The sequence below is a fragment of the Struthio camelus genome, chromosome 6 (assembly GCF_040807025.1).
Source record: "Struthio camelus isolate bStrCam1 chromosome 6, bStrCam1.hap1, whole genome shotgun sequence".
NCBI classification, from domain to species: domain Eukaryota; kingdom Metazoa; phylum Chordata; class Aves; order Struthioniformes; family Struthionidae; genus Struthio; species Struthio camelus.
Window position 1 is genome coordinate 13,564,081 of NC_090947.1, and position 26,442 is coordinate 13,590,522.

Sequence of the window (26,442 nt, forward strand, 5' to 3'; positions counted from 1 at the left end):
CAATTAAGGCACAGAACTGTAATATAAAAAGGGGGGCATGTAGATGAAAAAGGGACTGGAAGTATGACCCTAGCTGTAACTGGTCTGGTATAAACATGTTTTTACCATTTCTGTTAAAAAAAACAAACATGTATATTTATTTTGTCCCATGGATTTTTTAGTTCCTTAAGCTGACAAATGTATTTAAGACACACAATAATTACTGATTCCTTTACATTCCAGTGACACAAACCACCTTCATTTTAGATGTATTTTTCACTGCAAATTCGTATGTTTCTTTACATAACCTTTGTTGGTGGCACTGCTTTGACTGAGAGTTTTAGCTGACCTAATCCTTTTTATGTCCTTCCTCATGGAAAGGAACCTGAACATTGTGAGGTAATCAGGCAAAAAATGCTGTTTAATTTCTGTGTATGTGTGCAGGCTAGAACGAGGGAAATCTGGCTTATTTGACCCTTTTGCTACATTTGTGGAACACTAAAAATTCTCAAATATTGTGCTGAGGGTGCACTCTCTGGTTTAAAGCCGCTATGAAAAGAAACAAAAGAAGAAACAGTCCTAAACCAGAGGAATAAGGCTGCCAAAGTATGTCCATGTCTGCCGGTTCAGTAGTCATTTGAGAGGAGTACATGTAGACTTCACAGAAAATCAGAACAGCCTGGGTATTGATGTGGACTAGCATCAAACTGAAAGTTCAGCACCACTTTGTACCCAGCTGGTTTTATCTTTTCCCTTGTAATGGCTGAGCACTGTGTGTTTTTCGAAACCTGCTGTACAGATCAGAGTCCGCAGACCTCAGGCTGGGTTCTGCTTTCGTCGCTCCCATGAACTTTTAGCCTTGCTCATTAAAATGCCTGGTGTTCTTCAGATGCGGTGCATGGAGTGATAAGGTGTTTCTCGAGAAACCTCTGCGAAAAGCTTCTAACAACAGGTACCTTGTAGGGCCACAAATCTTGCTGCCACTTGCTGTGCTGTGAGTGGCAGTTGCCCTATTTCTTCGTCCTATTATCTTCTATTCCTCGTTTTACTTTTAATGGAAAAGCATCCGATCCCTTCCAAATCAACTAGGCATTGAACCACACACTTCTTATACACTTACATGTGAATATAAAAACACTACAGAAAGGTAATATTTAGAGGAAAGCTATTCTTGTGTGGCAGAATGCACTGAGTGAATACATAAAACACTGAGGCTTTATGTATATATGTATATGTATATATATGTATATATGTGTATTTACATTTATATGAACATATATTTATCAGCAATGCATTTTTGATTTCTCTAGTAAGTGAAAAATAGAAATTTAATTTTTCATTCCTAAATTCATGGGCTTATAAATGACTTAAGCTTATTTTCTTAATGTAGTTACTGGATATGTGGGCATTAATTTGTTTTAATTTTTTAAGTAATCATAGCAGGCATAAAATGATGCATAGAAACACTGGAGAGCTGCTAAAGCTCAGTATGTTCATAAGTATTTCAATTTTCACTAAAAACTACACTCTTCTTCCTGAGCATTTTCACTCAGAATTGACTGTTCAAAGAGCCATTTCAAAATTTTATCCTGATACAATATTTTCAAGGGACAGAGATACGGTGTGAAAATAACAAACTTACGTTAGCTGTGAGAATGACCAGTTCAGCAATGCTTTCTGGTGTGCATTTTGGTTCTTATGTAGGCTATTGCATTGATAATTTTAGAAACCCTAGCCCAGCAACAGACACTTAGGAACCAAATGAGGTACTGCAAGCAGCAAGAATTTTAACTGCAGACTATAGCTTTATTTTCTTATTTATAGCTCCCTTCACTGTGTTGCGTTTTATGAAACATCTCTTTCTTTAGAATGCCCTGTCTCTATGCTTTCCTGACCAATGCACTTATCTTTAGATTGTATCCTGTTAGTTATCTTCAAATATTGAATTTATAAAAAAGCAAATCATAAAACCTTAGCTTTAGATTTTAAATGCCATGCAAATATTATTAAGAAATACCTAATTATCATTTTATTTAACTTCCAGCAATGTTGGCTTCGTTTTTGCCTTTTAATAAATGTACAATTGTTTTAGGAGAAGCTTGAGGCGACCACAAGGAAGTATAAACATTTATGTTGGAGCTTACAGGGTTGCTCCAATGACAAAGCCAAAGTTTAAAGATGTATTAGTATTACACGTTTTAATAAGCAAAATCTAATAGTATTAGTTGTTGGCTAATGTTAAAGATTAAACATAGGCAGATGGATTTGCAACTGGTATAAGTTGCTGTAGCTCTACTAATTTCAATCACTTGTGCTGATTTCCACCACATGGGAACCAAATCTATGCTTTTAAAATTATTCGACTGCATAGTAGTATTGTCTACAGACAAACCCACCTTCTTTTTCAGGTTTTTCTCTATTCATTCTATTCTGTTTGGTTTTACAAACCAATGATTCTCCATTGAAAAAGGAAGATTTTTCTAATTTATTAAAAAGAACTCCCCACACAAAACGTTTTTATTGCAAAATGATAATTATGCAAAACAATGAAAAATGCTCCGTTTTGAGAGATTTTTAAACTTAGCATCTGTTTTTCCAATGTCTGAAAACATTTAATCTTTGATATTTTAAATTAAAGATTAAATTTAGAAATGTGATATTCTGATGTTAAAAATAACATTTTACTCAGCAGTTAACTATAGTAAAATACAATCCATAAAAGATCGTAATTATTAACTGCCACCTGTTTCAATTGAGCTTTCTACTTTATTTCTATTTAGTTTCAGTTCATTGTTTTGTCGCGTGATTTCATCCTTTTTTTCTCCCTTCTTGTTTGGTTTGGAAAATGTCTTAGTAACACAGAAACAGTTACAGGAGAGAAAAAGATTTTCCCTTCCACTTCTGCTTACACTGTTGACTCTGAGATCAAAGTCCCATAAGAAAACTATGCCCACAGAAGAAATTATGAATGTAGATGGAGTTCAAATCTGAATGTATATCTACCCCAGGATGCAGTATGTTTAGCGTAAAATGAAACCAGAGGCTTGAAAACTATTTCTACATGGCTTTTTTATTCCAGTATTGATTCTTTAAGCAGAAAGCTCCTCCATTTACATCTTATTATTTAGGCTAACAATAAAGAGGCAAGAGCAAAGAGATATTTCTTTCCCGTCTAAGCTACTTTATACAAAGCCTCTTTGCCTTTCTGCTTCATTTCTTTCATAGTGTCCTTAACTCTTTATTGCTTTTACTGCCATTATTATGAATCACTTTTTTCATGTTTGATGTGCTCAGTCATTTTAATACAGATATAATTGTAAGGTGCAAAATGTAAATCTCCATAATGTGTTTGAAGAAAAATGTGTCAAAGTCCCTTTGTCATACTGACAGGTTATAAAATCAGACTGGCTCAGTTTAATCAGGTTTAAATTTTAATGACATAAGCAAAACTCAGACTAAAGTAGATATCTTTCTGTTATTATTTCAGATCACTCTGCCGCAAGCGAGAAGCATTTTATCATTTATTTATTGACTCTATCATTTCAGAGCTATCTTCATCCTAACATCTGTTCTGGAGGAAGCACTTTAAATCATTAAAATATTTTTCAGAGAAGATATAAAAATTTTAAGACTAGTCGTCCTCTTTTCTGATGATACCTTTGCCCTTTCACCCTTATCTTTCCTCAGGTGAATTCCTGTCCCTAGATGTGCCCATTCTTGCGCCAGGTCCAGATCCACTTAATTTTTATATCGATCTTGCTTTTGGGTCTAGTTTGGTAGTTGAAAGTCTTCCTTTTCAGAACGTGCAGCTGGTGGCTAATAAGGTGACCAAGCAACTGGTCATTGGAGCATTGCTGACAAAAAAAAAAAAAAAAAAAGTAATATAGGAAAGAAAATTAAAAAAGAAAGCAAGAGGCCAAACCGATAGATGGGGTGGGGCTACACCAAGTTCATCCTCTGCTGCTTGGGGCTTTTCTTCATCAGTGGAATGAGTCCTGGCTTGGCCTGAGCCTCATGGGCATCTCTGTGATGAGCACCACCCTTGATCTCAGACACTGGTTATCTGTGTGCCTTGTTTATTAGAAGAGTGTTTTCTGAAACTATTATTTTTCTTCCTTTTTTGTTTTTTAACAGCTGTGCGAAGCAACTCAGCCAGTATGCATACCCAGTAAACTCCTCTAAAACCTAATAATCCTACAACTACCCCAACAGGTAAGCTGCATGCTGTAATTGTAAATTCCTCTATTTCATTTCCACATCCTGCGCTTGGGGGTTCTCATCAGTAAAGTTAATTAAGCCACTGGCTCCTAGAGATATCACTTAAAGTTAACAGCTCTGGCAGCCGTGAGGACTGGAGAAGCTCTCTGCCGACCAAACAAGCGCAGCATGGCCAAAGGCAAGCCCAAACCCGCTGCCCCAGTAATGAGCAGGATTTCTGCCCCTTCTCACAAAATTCTGGCCTCCTCAGTAGGAAGCTGTCAACAGGGGAGAAAATTATTATTTTAAGTTTAAGTGTAGATAAGAAGATTGAGATTTCTGACTTAATTAAATAATAGGCCGATAGTAGTAGCTTTTGGTGACTATCACTTTCTTTGACTTCATAGCAGTATCCCAGAGGCTAAAAGGTTCGTAACACATTCTCAATGTCCTGAATCACCTCTACATTCAATTTCATTGGTCATTCAAATAATCAGTGGTTGAAATGAGAAAGGATGGTGATTCTCTAAAATTGTGTGCAAACATTACTGTTAAGCAGCTTCAACAGCTACAATGAAGCTTCTTCCTTTCTTAAGAGGCATTTTATAAACTAAATGGCCACCTTAAGATCAAAAGTTGTTTTTTATAACAAGAAATGAGGTGCACCCCAAATAACAGTCTCAGATGAAATAAGGACTAAATAAAGATGTGCTCAGCTGTCTGTTTGCTTACACCAGAGGAAGTGACTGCTGTCATTTTTTCCAAGGTGGGGCTGAACAGGAAATAGGAAGAAAAACGTGGACTTTTGCTTTTATTCTGGTGCTAGATCATTTGCTTTTTCAGATATATGTGCCTGTCTTCTTGCTGATCATTGCAGCAAAATTCACATAGTGCTCATGTTCTTTAGAAGTGTGATTCTTCTTTCACATAGATCTCTATAAATCAGAAGTGACTAAGTAAAAGGCATCGGAAAAGAAGTTGAGATAAAACTGATTAAGAGAAGAGACAAAACAAGTTTAAAATATGTTAATTGAAAGATAAATCTAATAAGCAATGTGAAGGTATAAAATATTTTTTGAAATGAAATTAGGTGAAAAGCAATCAGAAAACTAGACAATTTTATGCCCTGCTTAAAAGCATCATTGACCAGGCAGCCAAGAATTTATTGCTGCTTTGCTTTATTTTTGAATACATAAATAAAATGTCGTCAGTGTCTTCTACAACACAATACTATTCATAAAATATAATGCCACCCCCTAGGCCTTTTGATTTCTGAATTGGAGCTCTATTTTAGCATTGCATGGCAGCTTGGTCTTTGCCCCAGATTGAAAGTTTGTATATTTTTTCCTAGTTTGGGAAGGAGCTGCAAATATAACTTGGAGGGATGTGGGGAAAAGAAGGGATGAGCTGTCCTTTTCAACATATTGAAAGGGGGCTGAAATCTCTGCGGGGGGGGGGGTGTATATAGCATATGCCTATCACAAATACTCACTGTGTTGCCTGCTTATCAAGAGGGAGTGAGTCAGATTTAGCATTAAGAAAACATCTTTGCACATCTTTGCACAAAGTGACAGGCACATTTGACTTATTAAAAAGGTGCTCTTAAAATGTAGATATCTTTAATTACCTTCTAAGATACGTTGTTGAATTAATATGTGAGATTTGCAGTCTAACTACTTGAATCTGCAGAAGTGAGCAGGAAACTCCAAGAGAAAAAACAGCTGTGTTAAGCCTTCCATGTTTCTCCAATTTAGCAATTTCTCAGAAGATCAGGTTTAAAGCATAGGTGGGTGCAAGAAAAGAGCTGTGCATATGAGAAAGTGTGGTGTTAAAGAGCCAGTGACAAGCAGGCATGAACAGAGCCACATATCTCATACAAGACTTGTTTTGCTACAGCCAGATATAGAGAGCTTGGCTTTGCCTTCCTGCTCCTTCTAGGTTTTCAAGTTAGGCTCATGCTGCCCTTCTTTGTGAAGAAAGATCAGAGAACTCTTAAACTGGAGATGCAGTCAAATAAATAGGATGGAATGAAAAATGTTAGAAAACAGGTGCGGTGCAATAGATCCTGGTGTCCTAATGTTGAGTCACCTTCTATCATTTGTTCAAATTAAGTCCATCCTGGCTGAAGGTGCAAGTCGTTTACAGATCACAGATCATTTGTGTAAAATCTGTAAATCTTTGAACCTTCGGCTTTCTCAGAAATGGAAGTTTTCTTTGGTTGCAGAATGTGATATTTTCTGCTAGGTTAGCAATACTGTGAGAAAACGTGCTGAATCCTAGCACAGGAGGACTGCCCTGGATGGTTGTGGAGGTTTTGAGGTCAAGAAAGCACAAATGAAAAATACTGCTTTGTAGAAAAGTCAGTCTGTTCCAGACTTCAGAAATTCATGCTTCAGGATTAATTTGAGTTTTAGATAACGGACAGAAGAACCTTGTGGCTTATATTAACTATTTCTTAAATTTCTATTGAGTATAGAATATATTTACCTTTACTTCAATGAGCAGTATTTCTGTATCCAAAGCTGCTCATCACAGCCATGAGTTCAAATGTTAATATCAGGAGGCAATGTTATTTTCTTCTTGGGTTTTAAACTCGTATCAGCTGCGCGGTAGCATATAGTATAGTTTAGAAAATGTGGAAAGATGCTCTGTTTTCAATCAGACATGTTTTCAAGAAGATGTTTGATCCTGACAAATGTAGGCAGTGTGAATCACTCTTGTATGTGTAAATGTATGTGTGTGTATATATTTTTACCATTTGTCCCTTTCTTTGCTTTTCCCAAGACATATTCTCTGCCAATTTTAAGAGCTCCAAAAACATAGCTCAACACGGAGAATTGCTTGCAGCACATAACAAAGACAAACTGTATTGATCCAATAAAATCCAAGATCAATCATGTAAATTTTTGGTTGGCATCTACCAGCAACACAACTGTTTATGTGTATGCCGACAGATACATTTTCCGGGGTACTCCAGTAAAATACAATAATCAGTTATAACAGTTAGCCTCTCAGTTCCTTATAGATGTTGTCCTTTTATTGCACATTTCATTTTAATTGCAGTAATTTTTAAAGCAACCCTTTTCTCAGTATTAGCTGGTTGAGATGTTAGTGCCAGAGTCTATGTTAATGTGCTATTGTGGATTGTTAGTAAGCGAGCATTAGATGCTGAAAGGAAGACCAGCCAAAAAAAAGGGGGAATAAAAAGACTCAAACCTAAGTCACCATTTATGTCTGTGAAATAGTGGCTTCAAAAAAGGTATTAATTTCATTCCCCATATCCACGAGACAAAGGCTGTCTTTTCCTTTTGGGAAGTATTGGGTTAAAGGGAGAAAGTCACAGCAATTGCTAAATATTGATTTACATTCCACACAGAATGTCATGAAGTTTTCCACAGCATCTATTATGATTTATGAACTACTCGGTAATCTCTTCTACACTCAAATGATTTCCTTGGTCTCCATTTTATTAATTATCAACAAACATCTAATATTATTCTCTGTACTGTATTTACAGTTACAATAAGAATCTTAATTTATCACGTTTTAAATAATTGGCAGTTTTGAAAATACTGACGTGATTAGAGAATCTTCGCCTAGAATAATAAAGACAAAATAAGAACAGATGTAGCACGTCACTTCTGATGGCTTTACTTGAAAGCTTGTTTCAGGACCTAGTGGCATTATCAGCCTCTCTGGCTGTTCCGAACCGGTTGTGCGGTCAGCTACCCTTCCCCTTGCAAACTGGGGAAAATGACCGTGGAGGAAGTTATGAACAATTACCAGTAAGGAGAAGGTGAATTAAAATTAGCCCTTGCTTGCGATTACAGTAACATGTTTGCCAAATATGATGTATTTTTTATGAAAGGGGTGCAAAAACAGGAATTTTCTTTCTATATATGCTGTCCTTTTACCTGAATATTCTTCTTCATAAATGATCAACAATGATCTGGTCTTAACGCTTACAGTGATGCCTCCGTAATAACTCGTTTCCTTCCAAATGATGGAAACACACAACACTGCATACCCAAAGCTTCCTCTCCATATTCAAGGCCCGAGATCATGTTTCCTGCTGTTATCTTTGGAGATAGTGTCATGAGCAGGAATTTGTCACCAGAAATGCATGAAATCCCATGACAGATTTACTACACATTAGTGGGTCATTGTGGGGGTGTACGTCCTGGGGTCTTGATGGAACCTGTTAGGTAAAGCGCTTTTTTATTTGTCCCTCCCTGTATTTCTTTATCTTATCAGCGTGTGTTTATACATTCATCTTCAGAAGGATGGGAGAATCCATTTTTTCCCACTTTACCTAACAAAGCAACCTTAATGCACTGAAAATATTCCTTTTCTCTTTTTGTCCTATAAATAAATTGAAAAATAGTTGAAAATATGTATTTTTAATGAAATTAACAGAGCAAATTCAAAACTGCTAAACTGATTAAGCTGGCATGCTTAGCCTCCCATAGTTATTGTCCAAAACGAAAGCAATTTCTTTTTCCTCTCTTACCTTTTTTGAGCACAGAATCACAGAATCACAGAATCGTTTAGGTTGGAAGGGACCTCTGGAGATCATCTCGTCCAACCTCCCTGCTCAAGCAGGGTCACCTAGAGCATATTGCCCAGGATCACATCCAGACGGGTTTTGAATATCTCCAGCGAAGGAGACTCCACCACCCCTCTGGGCAACCTGTTCCAATGCTCTGTCACCCTCACAGTGAAGAAGTTTTTTCTCAGGTTCAGATGGAACTTCCTGTGGTTCAGTTTCTGCCCATTGCCTCTTGTCCTGTTGCTGGGCACCACGGAGAAGAGGCTGGCCTCATCCTCTTGACACTCCCCCTTCAGATACTTGTACACGTTGATGAGATCCCCTCTCAATCTTCTCTTCTCCAGGCTGAACAGGCCCAGCTCTTGCAGTCTTTCTTCATAGGAGAGATGCTCCAGCCCTCTAATCATCTTGGTAGCCCTCCGCTGGACTCTCTCCAGGAGTGCCATGTCTCTCTTGTACTGGGGAGCCCAGAACTGGACACAGTACTCCAGGTGAGGCCTCACCAGGGCTGAATAGAGGGGCAGGATCACCTCCCTCGACCTGCTGGCAACACTCTGCCTAATGCACCCTAGGATCCCATTGGCCTTCTTGGCCACAAGGGCACACTGCTGGCTCATGTTTAACTTGTTGTCCACCAGCACTCCCAGGTCCTTCTCGGCAGAGCTACTTTCCAACAGGTCAGTCCCCAGCCTGTACTGGTGCATGGGATTATTCCTGCCTAGGTGCAGGACCTTGCACTTGCCTTTGTTGAACTTCAGGAGGTTCCTCTCCGCCCACCTCTCCAGCCTGTCCAGGTCCCTCTGAAGGGCAGCACAGTCTTCTGGTGTGTCAGCCACTCCCCCCAGTTTAGTATCATCAGCAAACTTGCTGAGGGTGCACTCTGTCCCTTCCTCCAGGTCATTGATGAATATATTGAACAAGACTGGGCCCAGGACTGACCCCTGGGGGACACCACTAGCCACAGGCCTCCAACTTGACTCTGCGCCATTCACCACAACCCTCTGAGCTCGGCCATCCAGCCAGTTCTCAAGCCACCTCACCGTCCACTCATTTAGCCCACACTTCCTGAGCTTACCTAGGAGGATGTGATGGGAGACAGTGTCAAAAGCCTTGCTGAAGTCCAGAAAGACAACATCCACTGCTCTGCCCTCATCTACCCAGCCAGTCATTCTGTCATAGAAGGCTATCAGATTGGTCAAGCATGATTTCCCTTTGGTGAATCCATGCTGACTACTCCTGATCACCTTCTTGTCCTCCAGATGCTTAGTGATGACCTCCAGGATGAGCTGTTCCATCACCTTTCCCGGGATGGAGGTGAGGCTGACAGGCCTGTAGTTTCCTGGCTCCTCCTTCTTGCCCTTTTTGAAGACTGGCGTGACATTGGCTTTCTTCCAGTCCTCAGGCACCTCTCCTGATCTCCAGGACCTTTCAAAGATGATGGAGAGAGGCCTAGCGATAACATCCGCCAGCTCCCTCAGCACTCGTGGGTGCATCCCATCGGGGCCCATGGATTTGTGGATGTCAAGTTTGGACAAAAGATCTCTAACCCGATCCTCCTCAACCAAGGGAGAGTCTTCCTTTCTCCAGCCTTCCTCTCTTGTCTCCAAGGTCTGGAATTCCTCAGGACTGGCCTTAGCAGTGAAGACAGAAGCAAAGAAGGCATTCAATAACTCTGCCTTCTCTGTATCCTTTGTCACCAGGGCACCCGCCCCTTTCAGCAGCGGGCCCACGTTTTCCCTAGTCTTCCTTTTGCTATTGATGTATTTGAAGAAGGCCTTCTTGTTGTCCTTGACATCCCTTGCCAGATTTAATTCCAACTGGGCCTTAGCCTTCCTTGTTGCATCCCTGCACGCTCTGACAACGTCCCTGTATTCCTCCCAAGTGGCCTGTCCCCTTTTCCACATTCTGTACACTTCCTTCTTCTGCTGGAGTTTGGCCAGGAGTTCCTTGCTCATCCATGCAGGTCTCCTGCCTGCTTTGCTGAACTTCTTCCTCAGAGGGATGCACTGATCCTGAGCCTGGAGGAAGTGACGCTTGAATATTAACCAGCTTTCTTGGACCCCTCTTCCTTCTAGGGCCCTACCCCAGGAGATTCCCCTAAGTAGGTCCCTGAAGAGGCCAAAGTCAGCTCTCCTGAAGTCCAGCGTTGCAATCCTACTCATTGCCCTGCTCCCTCCTCGCAGGATCCTGAACTCCACCATCTCATGGTCACTGCAGCCAAGGCTGCCCCCAACCTTCACATCTCCAACTAGACCTTCTTTGTTCGTTAGTACAAGGTCTAGCATTGCACCTCTCCTCGTTGGCGTCTCCACCACCTGGGTCAAGAAATTATCATCAATGCTCTGCAGGAACCTCTTTGACTGTTTGTGCCTAGCTGTGCTGTCTTCCCAACAGATGTCAGGGTGGTTGAAGTCTCCCATGAGAACCAGGGCCTGTGATCGTGAGGCTTCTTCCAGCTGTCTGTAGAAGGCCTCATCGACGACTTCCTCCTGATCAGGTGGCCTGTAGTAAACCCCCACAACAGTGTCACCCATGTTACCCTGCCCTTTAATCCTTACCCATAGGCTCTCAACTTGCTCTTCATCCACCCCGAGGCAGAGCTCCATACATTCTAGTTGCTCCCTCACATAAAGAGCAACTCCACCACCTCGCCTTCCTGGCCTGTCTTTCCTAAAAAGCACATAGCCATCCATGACAGCATCCCAGTCATGTGAACTATCCCACCATGTCTCTGTCACTGCAATGAGATCATGGCCCTGCGACCGCACACAGATCTCTAACTCTTCCTGCTTATTCCCCATGCTGCGTGCATTGGTATACAGGCATTTGAGAGAGCCAGTCAAGCACACAGGCTTCCCAGAAGAGGTGCAAGAGGATCCTCCATAGCCATGTTGCATGCTGTCTCCCCTGGTTGTATGCACCCGCTGGAGGCATCCTGACTTGAACGGTGTTTTACTGACTCCCCTGCCACTATACCACTCCCCTTCCCCCATCTTGCCTAGTTTAAAGCCCTCCTTACCAGGCTGGCCAATCTGTTGGCAAAGACGCGCGTGCCCCGCTTGGTAAGGTGGATCCCGTCTCTCCCCATCAGCTGTTGATCTTCAAACAGGGTCCCATGGTCATAGAAACCAAAGCCCTGTTGCCAACACCAGCGGCGCAGCCAGCTGTTAACTTGGAAAATTCGTCTACTCCTCCTCCTGTCCTTTCCCCTCACAGGCAAGATTGAGGAGAAAACGACCTGGGCTCCCAGACCCTTCACCACCATTCCCAGAGCTCTGAAGTCCCGTTTGATGGTTTCCAGTTTGCCTTTCGTGTCATTAGCACCCACATGGAAGATCAGCAGAGGGTAGTAGTCTGATGCATGGACAAGCCTTGGCAGTCTTTCCACGACAAAATTGGTAATTTAAATTGGTATTTAAAAGATTTTTTTCACAATAAAAGTAGTATTTACATCATTAGAACAAAATGTAGTTTATGGAACAGTGATGAAGCATTAACACAGTTCTTCCTTTCATTTCTACCTAGTTGCTGCATTCATTATAAAGATATATTCTGCTTGTTTAATTCAATTGCTGGGCGGAAAAAAAGGGAAAGAGTGTTCAATTTGTGTGGCATTTATTGTACCTAAATTCCAAAAAGCAATAGTATTATCTTGAATATATTTCACTTTTGAATTTATACTAACTGTGATTTTACTCTCAAAACTGAATTTTCCATATCAATATTGGGAATAACAACGGTTACTAAATTTATCAACCCTAGTTTCCACTGTTGTGAATCAGCATAAATAATCACTTGCAGGATACTACAAATGTTAATTTATTGTTTTTCCGAAGTTGACAAACTTACGTGCATTTTGCCAATTTTTGCTTACGAATTTTTCACTGATGAGTGTAGTAGACATCCCTGCAAAAGAGACCCCAAAGTGTTTTGGTGTCCGTAGTACCTGTACCCTAATAGCCATGAATACTGTGTTGGCAAAGCTCTGCCTTTGCCTGCACGTGCTCGGGGTAAGTGTTCGTCAGCTGAGCTAGCTATGGATTCCTGAGCTTAAAAGTTAAAGAAGTGGGTGCCGCAGCTGGGCAGCAGTGCTCCTAGGACCTGGTATCTCTTAGTCCGTGTGGATGTGCCATCAGAGGAGGCAACCTGAGGACTCTGCTGCAGGGCAGCCGAGAAAAAAAAGCCTGTTAACACCCAGTTCTCTTAAATTGAATTGCGTTTCATGTTGAGGATGAGGAAGGCCATGTATTTTCCCCTTACTAAAAGAAACTCTGTCTACGTGGCATATCTGATTTTATTATCAAAGGTGATCAGATTCTGCCTTGTCTCATTTAATTTCTTCTTATTTGCGAGCAGGAATTTGGACAATCGATTCCTGTCAAGTGCAATCACATCTAAAATATATCACCTGGGATATTATCTGAACTATACCACCTGTGAGGCAATTACTTGAATGTTACTTCTTAAGAGTTCCTTTACTTGCTTGAATTCCCAAGGGGGAAAACCCTCACTCCAAAGTTTGTGGAAAATGAACATGCTGGATGCAAGTACTTTTAAGGATTTGCTTTCAGAATTTCAGGTTAATTTTTTTGACTTGCAATTTTAGCTCATAACAAGATCGTGGTACTTTATATAGTTTGTAAGACTGATTTCAAGGACTCTTAAGGGAGAAAAAGGGTCTATAAAATTAAATTGTACAAATGTGGAGCATTAAGGGTGTGCAAATTGACAAGATTTAGTGACCGTTTAGCCGCTTCCTCGTTAAGAACTACACTGCTGTAACAATCTTTGTGGTAAGTTTCCAGGCAAAGTTCAAAGTATGTGATCATTTACTTACTTGGCCATGCAAAGTAGTGTAGTAGAATCACTTTTTTTTTGTATGGTTTAGTGAAATAGTTCTTTATTTCCTTTGCAGCAAGCAAGGTTTGAAAATCTTTTACCAAGACTTTATTTGCATAATAAAATAGAGGCAGGCTTCTGGAAGCGAAATGATCGTATAAACTAATTATGATCCATATGCTGCTGCACACAGGGTTTGGGGAGATTTGGTTAAAGAACCTAATCCTAGCAGTCTAAAGTTTGCATATGTCACAAAGACTTGGAAATTACTTGAGGGGTGTGTGTATGTTTTCTTAAGAAAGGAAATGGTAAATAAGTATCGCATTATGCTGTTCCAGGAGTTTTTTCGTAGTGGCATTAATTAATAGTGAAACATCTGGTATAAATTTGAATACTATCCCTTTTGCTGCATCACCGCTTTCAAGTTTTGTGTCTTGCAGGGGGGTTTTAAATTTCTTTTTCTTAAAGAAGCAGATGTGTTGTTTCTGTAAAATGCTGTCTGAGGGAGTAAAGTAATTTTGTGCTGTGGATATATAGGCGTTTTATTTGGTGAGCGCTCTGCTTTTTCTGTACATAAAACATGTTTATGTATTTAATATGCAGAATGTTAGCTGCCATGTGAACGCCTTTCTTGGAGAAATATGTACATACCTGCACATTATTTACAAAAGCTGGCCAAATAGAAATTGCAAACTTCAGATTTTTCTGAAATTTCAGGTATTTGCACAGCGTTTATTCTTTCAGTACTAAACGTCTGTCATTCACTGGATATGTTCTGGTATTACAGGAACTGCTACAGCCAAAGTAGTAGAGGTAGAAATGACATCATTGTACCTTTGTGAGTGAATGTCCAACTCAGGCATGTAATTTCCAGAGTTATGTGGCAACCTGATAGCCTCCTAATGTTCAGCTTTTCCAGTAGGTTTCTAACAAATTGAATTTTGGTGGCTTCCAGCAAGGGCGCAACACCATTTAGAAAATGTGAAGGCATTCAACTTTTATTTCCATTTAACTCCCACAAGAAGAAACTAGTTATTTATAAGTGCCTAGACCTAATCATTTCTTTTCTATGCAGAAGTCCATGTAGAAAGGCTATATGGGGAGGAGCACCAGCAGGGAGAATTTTATTTATATGTTTTCAGACAAATTTGAGAGTAGAATTTACCCTGGCAGATCAAGGCTCAAGCCCGATTCCCTACTCAGTGGTTTCTTCAGAAGGCCCTAAACGTTTACCTGTATTCCTGCTCTGAATTGCTGAAACTATGATCATCTCATCATCTTGTGCACTTTAATTTTAGCCTGAGTTTTCAAGAGTTTCTTAGCTAGAGGCAGACCTTAGTTGGTCCATCAATGGAAAAACCCATCTGAAAAAGGACAAAAGAGGAGGAAAGACACTTGGAAATGTGGTTTCTAACTTCACTAGCTTTGCTGGACGATGAAAGTGAAGTGGAAAAAGAGTATGATCCTATCTTTATCCGGATTTCTGTGATTTGTTCGTTTATGAAGATGCGCTGTGTAAAGGAAAATCTTCCGTGAGAACTCTCAGAAGAGAGATACTAATGTTCTCCTTTTCTCATTATTCTTGTAGGAGAGAATAATTTTCTTCCTCCCTCAGGGTGGAGTCAGGAAAAATCAAGTCAATGTACTGGCTTCAAGGTTTTTCCTATTTTGTATTATGAAATCTCTTATTTAAGAATCAGTAAAAGGCCTTTCACCTCATTAGCAGCTGCTTCTCAGGTACCTCCACTCCCAGCATCTATCCCTCCTAATCTAATAATTATCTCCAGATCTACTGAAACTGTTATTGGCATATTAGCAAGTGGGAAAAGTTGCATTTGATTCATACAGCTCCATTCAGACTTTGTAAACGTTTCAGTTTTTCAGGAAAAAAAAACATACTTGTATTCAGAAACAGTACATGTTTTTGTAAGTAGTTCAATTTTGATTCCACAAATACATGCAGTGGTTAAGGGAGAGTGGTTGCAACAAAATAGAAAAATATTCAGCAAAAATTTTTCTGCTTACAGATATTTAAAACACAAATGTTTATTTGTATTCCCTGTGCTTGCACTCCTTCAGGAAGCAATTTTCTTACATCTTAACCCTGGTGAGACTCGGTGGAAAAGAAAGGCAAGCTAGCTAAATGTTTATGTGCTTATGCTGCAAGTAAGCACATGTTCAGAATAGGTGCAAATGTTCCTGAAGGACTGAGGGAGCTTGAGATATTTCTGAACAGGGCATTAGAGTATGATCCAATATCTACAGTCAGTGGAAAGCTCTTTGTCTTTACCAGCAGACTGTACAGGCCCTTCTATACCTACCCATAGCCCCATAACTACTAATTCAAGCAAGTCTTACAAGTTTTGATCGATGGCACAACCTTGAAATAAACCTGTGACAGATGACTTGTAAAAGAACAGCCTGCAAGTCATTCTCTGTAATGTTCTTTTTTTTTTTTTTTGTGCCTGATGTCTTTGCTATTCAAAGTCTATAAAAATTATGGATGTTCTAACGTTATTTAAACACACTAGTCCTAATCTGCTGTCACTGCAAAAAATAAATGTACTCATTAGCAAGCGCTAAAACCTTTTTACAGCCCTAGTATTTAATTTTATCCTCAACAATACCTTTCCAATATGTGTCATGTGCTGATACAAGCAAGAGTGGTGAGGACATTCCTCCTGGGACTAAAGTGCTCCAGACAGAATATTGGTCGTCTTTGTGAGTAATAAAGACAAAGGAACACAATGCCTAATCAAGCATTTACTTGGAATTTCTAATAGATTTCCAACTTAATTAGAAACCCTTTCATGAGCTTTTCTCTTTTGATAGGAACTAAATATAGATATCCATGATAATACGACCTTAAAAGTACTGCAGACCAACTCTAATGTACCCCCAGTGCATTGGAAAGGGTTAAAAATATTTCAGCATTGGGGAGGTTAATTCTCTAATAATTCAGAAAGAGAATGTGGTGCTCAAATATTGAAATAATTCAATCTTCAGCACTTCAGGGACACTGCTCATTGGAACACATAAACAGTTTTAGCTTATCTGCTTTAATTTTACAGTATATAAACTTGGATTCAAGTAAGGACCTGCTTCCTAGAGCAGCGTATTTCTCTGATGTATAGCACATAACGGTTAAACTCGTCGTTATCTCTGAGCTGTGTTGCGGAGGTGACCTGCACAAGGCAAGGATTCAAAGATACCAGTTTTTGAGCGCTGAGGCCTTGTTACAGTACGGAGACACTTGCAGAGCTCTATTGACCAGAGCTGGAAGTAATTGCAGCCGTTAGCCGCAGGAAAGGAGATGGCACACAAATAAACCCTAAGCATCCGGCTGTGGCTCAAACTCAGACAAAAATCCCTGTGCCTTCACTAGGAACATAAAGTGCAGAATGATTGGAAGATTATGTCCCCCCAGAAAGAAGATTTGCAAGATTAAATATGGCATATACCCATATCATTAATTGCTGAACAGGCTTTTGCTCTTAGTTAAGCAATCCCAAAATCAAACCAGCAATATTTTGTGTCATTCTTAATGTATTTGCATTCATTTAGTTACTGTACTATACATGACATTTTCAAATTTTTGTGAAAAAATTTTTAGTCACTTCCCCCCCCCCTTTTATTTAAAATTGTGCATTTGCTGCTTAGATTGGAACGTAAGTGTTTCAATTCAGATTGGGAAGAATATACTTAGAAATATCTATCCATAGATATATAAATAGATAAATACAAATGCATAAATAAATACAAACAATGCACAGTAATGAATTTATAAATTATTTACTTTTATTTTATAATATATATTTCATCTATATTCTTCTATGTTATAATTACAAATATAATGTAATTTTATTTATTCTGTTATATGATTGCATGTTTGTATTTTTAAAGTATTATTTTAATATTTATTATTAAATAAAAATGATGAATTAAACATAAATTTATGTATTATAGATGTAAATATGCAGATTGATCCAGTTACTAGTGCCTAATATGCCTAATAATGTAAATTTTATACCAAGTGTGATTGGCCAGGACAGGTAATAAAAGGTATGAATGTTTTTATTACTTTTAAGTCACTAATACAATAACACCTATACTTTGTTAAGAAATACCTTAACATACTCAAAATGATAAGAAAAAATTTTGAAGGACTTCTAATGATGGAGAATAGAGTAAAAAATACCGAATAAGGACAAAACCCTTGCTAAATCCTGGTTAACATAAGGAGTATAACATTCTCCTTTTGGTGGATTCCATTGCCTGTTCTTTGTATTCTTAAATAACAATATAGTACAATAAAAATATAGTACAATAACAATATAGTATAGGTTTTAAGGAAAAAAAATTACCCTAATTATTGGCAGCAAATAGAAGACTAATATGGAGAATGCTAATATATAGAATGTTGAAATAATTAAAGCATGATAACAGAACCAAGTGATGCTGTGGAAAGGGAAGGGTTTGAAGAGGTCTCTGTGCTTAAAGGCTCTGTTTGAAGAGATAAAGTAGCAGTGGACAAGGATGGTGTCAGGAGAGCACCTGTACAAGTCCATGTGACCCAATGGACTGCACTCAAAGGGGGTTAAGAGTGCTGGTTGATGTCATTGTTGCTCTCCAACTTCTTTGAAAGGTCTGGAGATCAGAGGAGGTCTCTAATGACTGGAGGAAGGCAAATACTGCACCCACCTTCAAAAACAGTCAAAAGGATGATCTGGGAAACCACAAGGCAGTCTGCCTCATTTCAGTCCCTGGGAAAATCATGGAGTGAGTCACCTTGGAGCACGTTTCTGGGCACAGGAAGGAGAAGGAGGTGACTGGGAACAGTCAGCATGGCTTTACAAAGAGTGAATTGTGCTGGACTAACCTTCTACGATAAAATGCCTAGATCTGTGGATGACAGCAGAGCAGTGGGTGTCAACTTTAGCATGGCTTTCAACCCTGCTCCTGCAGTATTCTTGTATCCAGGTTAGGACATTACAGTCTGGATGGGTGGACAACTAAACGGGTAAAAAGTTGGCTAAACGGTCAGCTCAGAAGGTTGTGTGTGGGGTCATGCTTTACCTGAGGACATTAACAAGGGGCATGCCACAGGGACCTGTGTTGTTTAATATCTCTATCAATGACCCGGAGGAGGCAACAAAGTGCTTTGCTGTCAAGTCTGCATTTGACACCAGACCGGGAGGGACTCACCAATGTGCTTGAGGGCAAGATTCAGAGGGTCCTAGACAGGCTGGAGGAGTGGGACAGCAGGAACCTTACAAAATTCAACAGCAACAAACGCAAACTCCTGCACCTGGGAAGGAAGAGCCCCTTGCAACGATAGAGGCTGGGGAGCAGCTCTGCTGAAACAGACCTGGGGTCCTGGCAAACAGCAAGCTCCTGTGAGCCAACAGCGTGTCCCAGCAGCCAAGAAGGCAACAGCATCCTGGGCTATGCAAACAAGAGGAGCGTGAGTAGATTGAGAGAAGTGATTATTATCCCCTTCCTTTCAGCGCTTTGGAGAGCCCACGCTCAGGTTCTGCAATTCCAAGTAAGAAACAGAGTGATCTAAGGAGTCTGAACAGAGGAATTTCCCACAAAGAAATTGTAGAAAAAGAATTGAACCAATGATGCCTCTAGAAATAACAGAGGGCAGAATTTTCTTGCATAATGCTTTAGTGCATTGGTGGCCAAAAGGCAGTTTGACTAGAAAAGCTGATTAAAAAGAAGGTGAAAAATCAAACAACTAGTTGTGCTGCTATTGTCTCAGAAACCCTGTCTACTCTGTGTGAGGACAAATAGAATTCAGGGTACAGCCTGTGAGTTACTTTTGATGTGATTCCTGATGTCAATTTTCTTAAAATTGCTTCTGAAATGAGTGTGCTTAATTCAGCTGTAATTTTCAAGCAAAACTCTCTGTGGGTAGAAGCCAGTGTATTAGTCACCCCAAAAGGCTTAAAAAGCATACTGTACAAAATTTTTAGGTTTTTTTAGCTTCAGTATTATTATTATAATGACACACTTAAAGACAATCACAGTGATTTTTAAGAAGACTGCAGAGCTCCGAGCGAAAAAGAGTGACTGGGGCAAGTAGGCTTCCACAGCGGAGGGAAGTTGGTTTATGTGGGAGAGGATTTGCTAGGAACAGTGAGGCTGTATTTGAAGTAGGAATGGGAAAGTATTATGCAGAAACACTTTTGTGAGAGCTTTCTGAAGGTGGGATGGTGAGTTGTTTAAAAGATGAGAATATCTCTTTGCCTTTGGGATAGCCAATGTGTACTTTTTCATCGTATATTAAACATCTTTAATTAGATTTTTCATATGCTTTTCTTTGACAAAGTGCCTAGGGGGAAAAAAAAAGTAGGATTTAGGGTATCTCTGTTTGGCCTTACATGACCAGGCCATGATGGCAACAAACTGAGCTAATAATTCCTGTCAAGAGAGAGAACATACTGCAAGGGCAGCCAAATTTATGACTCCTAAGTAGTCTCACTGCATCACCTTTCACATTCCTTGAGATAAGGAGCAATACATAGACAGTTATATATAATTGGATGTAGGAAGTATATGGCTTTTCTGTATAAATTTAAACTGATCTATTACTTCCTTCAGGGTTTTTTAATGTGTTTGTTTTCTATTCTGGGTGTCATGACTGATCTACCTGGCATAGTGTTAAGTGAGGGGTTGGGCTAGGTGACCTCCAGAGGTCCCTTTCTTCCTAAATTATTCTATGATTCTGTGATTTCTGTGATATTTGGTGGTCGCTCAGGTTTCAAAATCCAAGCAATCCTGCTGCTTTATTGAATTCATAGTCAGATTGTGACTAGATGGAAAAATGTGGAACAACTTTCTTTGAAGCAAGGACAATGTGAACAAGTTGCCAAAGTACACTGGGTTGTTTTGCAATTCAAAAAATAAGATTGCAATGGATAATATGGGTCACATAGCTACAAATGTGGTGGGAAAATTATCTAAATCAAAATAGCTGACTCATAGTAAACATACAGTCATATCAGAGTTAATCAAAGTATACCTCATATTTAAATACCTATATCTAAATAAATTGATATATTAGGAATAATTCTGAATGAATTGTGGTGATTCCATTTTGCGGAAGCAGCCATGTTGTTCTTTACCCTGCCTAACCCTTTTGTATCTTGCCCCTTCATTCTTCTTTTCATCTTCTATGGCACCTTGTTGATCAATTTTTAAAGAGGCAAAGTGGGATGATGGGAAGGGGAGGAGTCACAGTAGGCCAAGTGAGCTAGGAAAGAGAAAGAGTGGGAAAGTCGAGCAAGAGCCTGGGATTTAGGAGATACAAGTTCAGTTTTTAGCTTGGCTGGATTATCAGAGGAACCTTAGGGAAGTCTCTTGGATATCGGTTCACCATGACAGTTGTACGGCATTACCTCAGAGAAATGTCGTGAGGATAAATACATTCGTGATTGTGAAGTACTGAGGTCCTACATTAATGCAGGTGTCAATAAACAGATAAGTAGAAAAAATGACCACTGTAAAAAAAAAAAAAAAAAAAAACACCAAAAAAAAGTGATGGTAATTATGTTTAAAGAATAAGAATTTGCATGCTCCTATTTCACCTACAAGAACAAAATCACTTTTACAGCCACCAGTGACAGCATGGTTCTAACCAACTTTGAGGTTTTTTGCTGTCATAATGTATTTTTGCATTATTTTAAAATCTCTTCTGCCTTTCATGAGACTCTCTGTGCACTGGAGAGTCTCTGGAAAGTAGTATTACCCAAGCTCTCACTCCTCTGCTTTTGACCTGAGAGGAAAATCTCCTCAGGAAATACATAATTTGTTCTTTACAGGGAGAGAGGGTGGCAGAAATTGTTTGCCTGATTGACAGTTACATTTTACTGGGAATGTAAAACTAACCATCAGTAAAAATGAATTTTGCAAACTATTTTAACTGCTATTGCATATTTTATGCTTTTTTTCTTGGGGGGGGGGGTTAATTTTCTACAAGTTGGGTATGTCTGTGAGGACTGCTTAGGTTTTCTCCTCATAATTTTTTACAGTGTTCTCACAGTTTGTTTTAATGTTAATAGCATACTTATTAAATCAGTTCCTTGGCAAAGTGTTGATGATGATTGTTTGCCCTTGCAAAATTATTAATAGGTAGCACTTAGAATACATCCTCCCCATTTAAAGTCTATTGTGGTAAGGTCACATTAATCTCTGATTTTTCTGCCTGCAATTTTGTAGCTGCAGTTAGTGGGGAAGAAAATTTTGCAGAAACACAACCAATGAGAGATGGAAAGCACAGAATTTAGAAAATCTACCTGCAAATCTCCGGGAGTCAGATATGTGCATTTTTTTCCTTTGTGTGTTCCTTAGTGATTATGTCCATTAAATTGCAGATGCCAATACAGAGACTATTAAAAAAATTTGGTTCAAAGTAACATTAAATCTACTGGTGTTTAATCATGCTTGAAGAGCCCTGAATCCCATGACGTCAAGTTGGACTTTATATATATATTATAATTCAGATAACAAGAAGGGCAATTTTCCATATTTCTAGTCTTTTGTATGTGGCATGATTTGTGGTAAAAGAACCCCTAGAGTCTCCCAGGGCTTCTCGAAACACCTTAAACTTTGTTGACATGTCTGGTAAATATTCCCAGGTCAGTGACAGCTGGTGACAGCTAGTATAATCCACTATTGAAAAAGAAGGATAATGGGTTCCAAACCTGTTAGGTTTGTTAAGAAACACCCAGTGCCCCCTCTTAGGAAAAGTATGTGCTGTAGTTCATTTTGGCAGGAAGGAAGGAAAACTGAGGAAGTCTAGAAGATAAAATCTTTTTTTTTCCTTCAGTGCCTCCATATGTCCCTAAGAACAGAAACATTATTTATTTAAGGCTAACAGGTATCGCACACATCTTGATTTTTTTTTTTTCTCTCTTTTTTAGGTAATTTAAGCAGCAGCCATTGCTAGCTTATGGAACAATGCATGTCAAATAAGATTTTATAATATACTTTCCAGAAATGAGTGAGGATTTCTATTCTTTTTGATAAGGCAAATGTATGTTTGCAAAGAAACATTGCATAGTGACACATAAAATAGCTGTTGAATCCTGGGCTCGTTCTGAGAAACTGAGGCCACGCTCTACTGTTACTTCAGTGCTTTTGCAAACAATTTCATATTAATGCAATAATCTAACCTCTCTCTTGCTTTTGTTTTCCCCTCTTAAATATGAGGTGGCCCTTGGTTATTTAGAAGCCAAATGTCTTTGCTGACCATAATGTCCATAAAAGGTTGAAGGCAGCTGTTAGTTCCACAGGGTGAGGCCTGCTGTGCTCATCATTGATGAAGATGCCATTAAAAGAAAGCTGCAGAGAAAAGGGAATCCAGGAGAACTGGGAGATGACAGGACTGATGTACTTTTTTTTTTTTCTCCTCAAATTGTAATTAACGATTATACTAAAAAAAAAAAAAAAATTGTGGTTGTCTGTACTATTATCACAGTCTGCAGCCCAGCCATAGAGAAAAGCAATCTCTGCCCTAAGGAGCTAGGATATTATTTCTTTAGTTTAAATGAAATGCTCATGATCAAATGGTTGATTGAAAGTTGGTAGCCTCTAGCAAACACAGGCTCTACCAAATAGTGTGGTTTATTTATTAGAGAACCAGCCCTTCCTAATTTGTGTATCTTCATGTGTGATAAAGGAAAGCTTTAATCCACGCTCTTGTTACTGTTCTTCCTCTGGCGTAGGGGATAATAATTCTGACAATAACTATCTTGTGCACAAGGGTATTATGAAATTTATTCTCTTAAGAGCTATTTCTTAGTTCACATCTGTGAAATTAGATTAGAAATATATCTGTGGAAACTGGAGTAGTTATGCCTACCCAAAACTATCTTGATGAATTAGGAACCAATTTCTTGAGGTATCCAATGTGCAAAAAAGTGCTAATTATTACTATGTTAATGTACATACAGATATAATTTTCCTTTTTTCTCCTAACTGGAAAATCTGTAGTGAAATTGTAAAGTGTAAGTGTGGTGTACAGTAGAGCTCAAAAAAGTGCTGAATCTAATCGTCAACTTCATTTCAAGAGGCAGATGTCCTGGTGCAGTCTTGAGAACATCACTGCTCAGAAATGCCGTACTTTAAGATACTGCTCAGATTCACCATGTTTCTAGTTGACCGAAAATGTTTGATTGTTGACCAATAATCTTTGATTATTGTGCTATTATTAACTGAAGTTTAAGGACTATGAGGATCCAGTTGAAAAAAAGTTATATAATTATCTTGCTGGAAGACTGCCTTAATTAAATTCTCCCAGCTGAGACCTGTCCCTGTTTCTTAAATGAAGCATACACTACAATCAGTTACATTAACATTCAATTTGCTTCTCTTCAGATGACCATGAAAGTGAGTGCATCTCAGTCAAGTTGTGCTTCGTATGGGACAGTTCTTCCTGAAACCAGTAAAGCTATCACTTCTCCACTTTTTCAGACCCATTTAGATGTAGGCTAATAAAGCCAATAAAAAGACAAGATATTGGCTATCTTGAACATTATAGCTGTTTATCAGTACTCAGTAGCAGAATACTAGAGTTTACATAAAGAAAACAGTAGCTTTAGTGAATCATACTTAATGATACATTATCCTCTTACTTATTTGATGAAAGCCTGTACAGAAAGAGAGACTTAAGTCGCTCTGAAACTTTGTAAACTGAGGATCTGTGTGAGGAGCAGAGCTTTTGTACTGAGGAATCAAGAACTGTAAATCAGGATCTCTGCTGCGAGGCCTGACAGTTATACCTGGGCTGCTTGTCCAGCTCTAGTCTATTTGTACATGTAGCTATAACTTTTAACGTGGAAAGGACGATCAAGTCAAGATCAAGACACATACAAATCTACAAGTATGTATTTCTGCATTGATTTTTTGGGTATATTCACAGTCTCTGAGTAGCATTCAACAGTCACAGTACCTAGAAGTAACAAGGAGTCAAGTAAGTGAAGAGGTGATTCCACATATTTCTGGGTAGTATTGCTACCAGGCAGGATTGCAGCTCCTGATCTGCTAGGGGAAACTTCCAGGATAGTTCCAAAAACAGCATTTCTCAGAAATGAGTTTGAGGATATGCTGAACTGTTGTGAATACCGTTCTGAGGGTCAAAGCTGCAAATTCTCAGCTATGTGAGTTGTAAAAAAGGCGTTCTTCCCAACGCTACAACCAGAGATTACAAATAGAAAATTTTTTCAGAACGGACAATGCTCTCAATAATACGAAACAGTCCACTTCTATGATCACTTATGTATCTTAGAGCCTAATTTTACTTGTTAATGGTTTCAGGTAATACTTAGAAACCTAATATTTCAGACAATGAGTCAGAAATGAGCCCAAGCACTTCAGGGTGCTGTTTTTAAGGCAGGTCTTTGATATCCCATTTTTCTGGTAATCCTGAAAATAACATTGTCTCTTCCCGCTAAAGACAGATATTAAGGTTTTGGAGGAGGAACATCTTCAGATACATTTCAGTTAATTATTCTGCTACACAGTCCTTATGCAAATTCTTTCATCTTTGCGGTTCAATGTCCCATTGACAAGATGGAAATAATGAGAATTACTCACAGTCCTTAACTTGTAAGCATCTAAAATAACACAATAGGCTTCACAGGCTTACCGTATACCCGATGGAGAGAAGGAGACATATTTTTATAAATGATTTGGAGTACCTCTCTGCTCTGAATTGCCCTCTGTATACTGAAGTTTGAGAATAAATTAATGATTGTTAAAGTAGTTCAGTGAAACTGGAATAGCTGGGAATAGCTAGATGTTGTGCAGAATTACCTTGCAGTGTTAACCATGGTAAGTCTTTCAGGACTTAAGACTGCTTGTATGCATGTGTTCTGCTATATGGATAATAGCTCTGAATGATGAAAGAAACAAGTAACCACTTGTGGATAATTTTTGAGATCTTGCTAGAGGAGAAGAGCTGGTAGATATGCCATTTTGTGAAGTTAGCAAAGAATTCTTGGGAGCTCAGTAAAGGAATGGAAAATGAGTTCATATTTAATATTTCTAAAGTAGTAGGAAACAGCCTTAGTGTTTACTTTTTTGGATAATTAATTTGGAACTATCTACTTTGAACTTCTGTTGGTATACTAAGAGCATGTTTGCTTGAAATTACATTCTTCTGAGACAAATGTATAGACTTCCCCATTCACCAACTTACAAGACAGTAGTACATTTAAACCTATATTTTAAATTCTTACCAAAGTCACAACTAGATGCAACAAAAAAATTTTACTGTTCTGGAAAACAGGCTGGCAATTATGTGGTTGTACTTGAGGATACACAGTATATGAGCTGCTTTCAACCTCCAAATATTGGTCCAACTCCACGCTTGCCATGGTTGTCATGATGCAGTGGACCAGCTCATGCATCCATGTAATGCATTTGTGCTAAAGGAGTTGTGGATGCATTTTGTCTAATTAAGTTTAGAGCATCTATTTGCCTAAAGGAAAAGTTTGTAATGCAGTGACTATTAAAGTGCAGTTCTTGTTCAATCATCAGTCTTCATCCATTCTGAAGGACGCCTTATGGATATAAATTATGAAGTCTGTCAGGGGAAGGTTCATAGATAAATGGGTTCAGTCATTAGAATATAACTTCCTAGAGGTCTGACTGCTGAGTAACAGTAAGTTGTGACAACTGAAGAAGTTTATAAAAGCCAGTGCAAATCAATTGACTCACTTCTGAATAGACAGCAGCATATGCAACAGCTAAGGATGTAAGTGTCACCTGGCAGGTTCAACAATGTCAGTCAGACAATTGCAATACACTTGCAGATTAGCAATTTGATCAATTGAGTAGTGCTATAAAACTTACTGGCTTTAAATCTTTAG

General features: G+C 38.9%; 1 long non-coding RNA gene across 7 annotated transcripts in view; it reads left to right on the forward strand.

Moving 5' to 3' along the window:
- LOC104143411 (uncharacterized) overlaps positions 1 to 26,442 on the forward strand; it is a 436,433-nt gene that overhangs the window by 176,993 nt on the left and 232,998 nt on the right. For 6 of the 7 annotated variants that reach the window (XR_011141860.1, XR_011141861.1, XR_011141859.1 and 3 more), the window contains one exon: positions 4,114 to 4,191. This is a non-coding gene — a long non-coding RNA (uncharacterized lncRNA). Of the gene's footprint in view, positions 1 to 844; positions 932 to 4,113; positions 4,192 to 26,442 lie in introns of those variants that run through there. The other variant, XR_011141862.1, reaches the window with a different exon arrangement.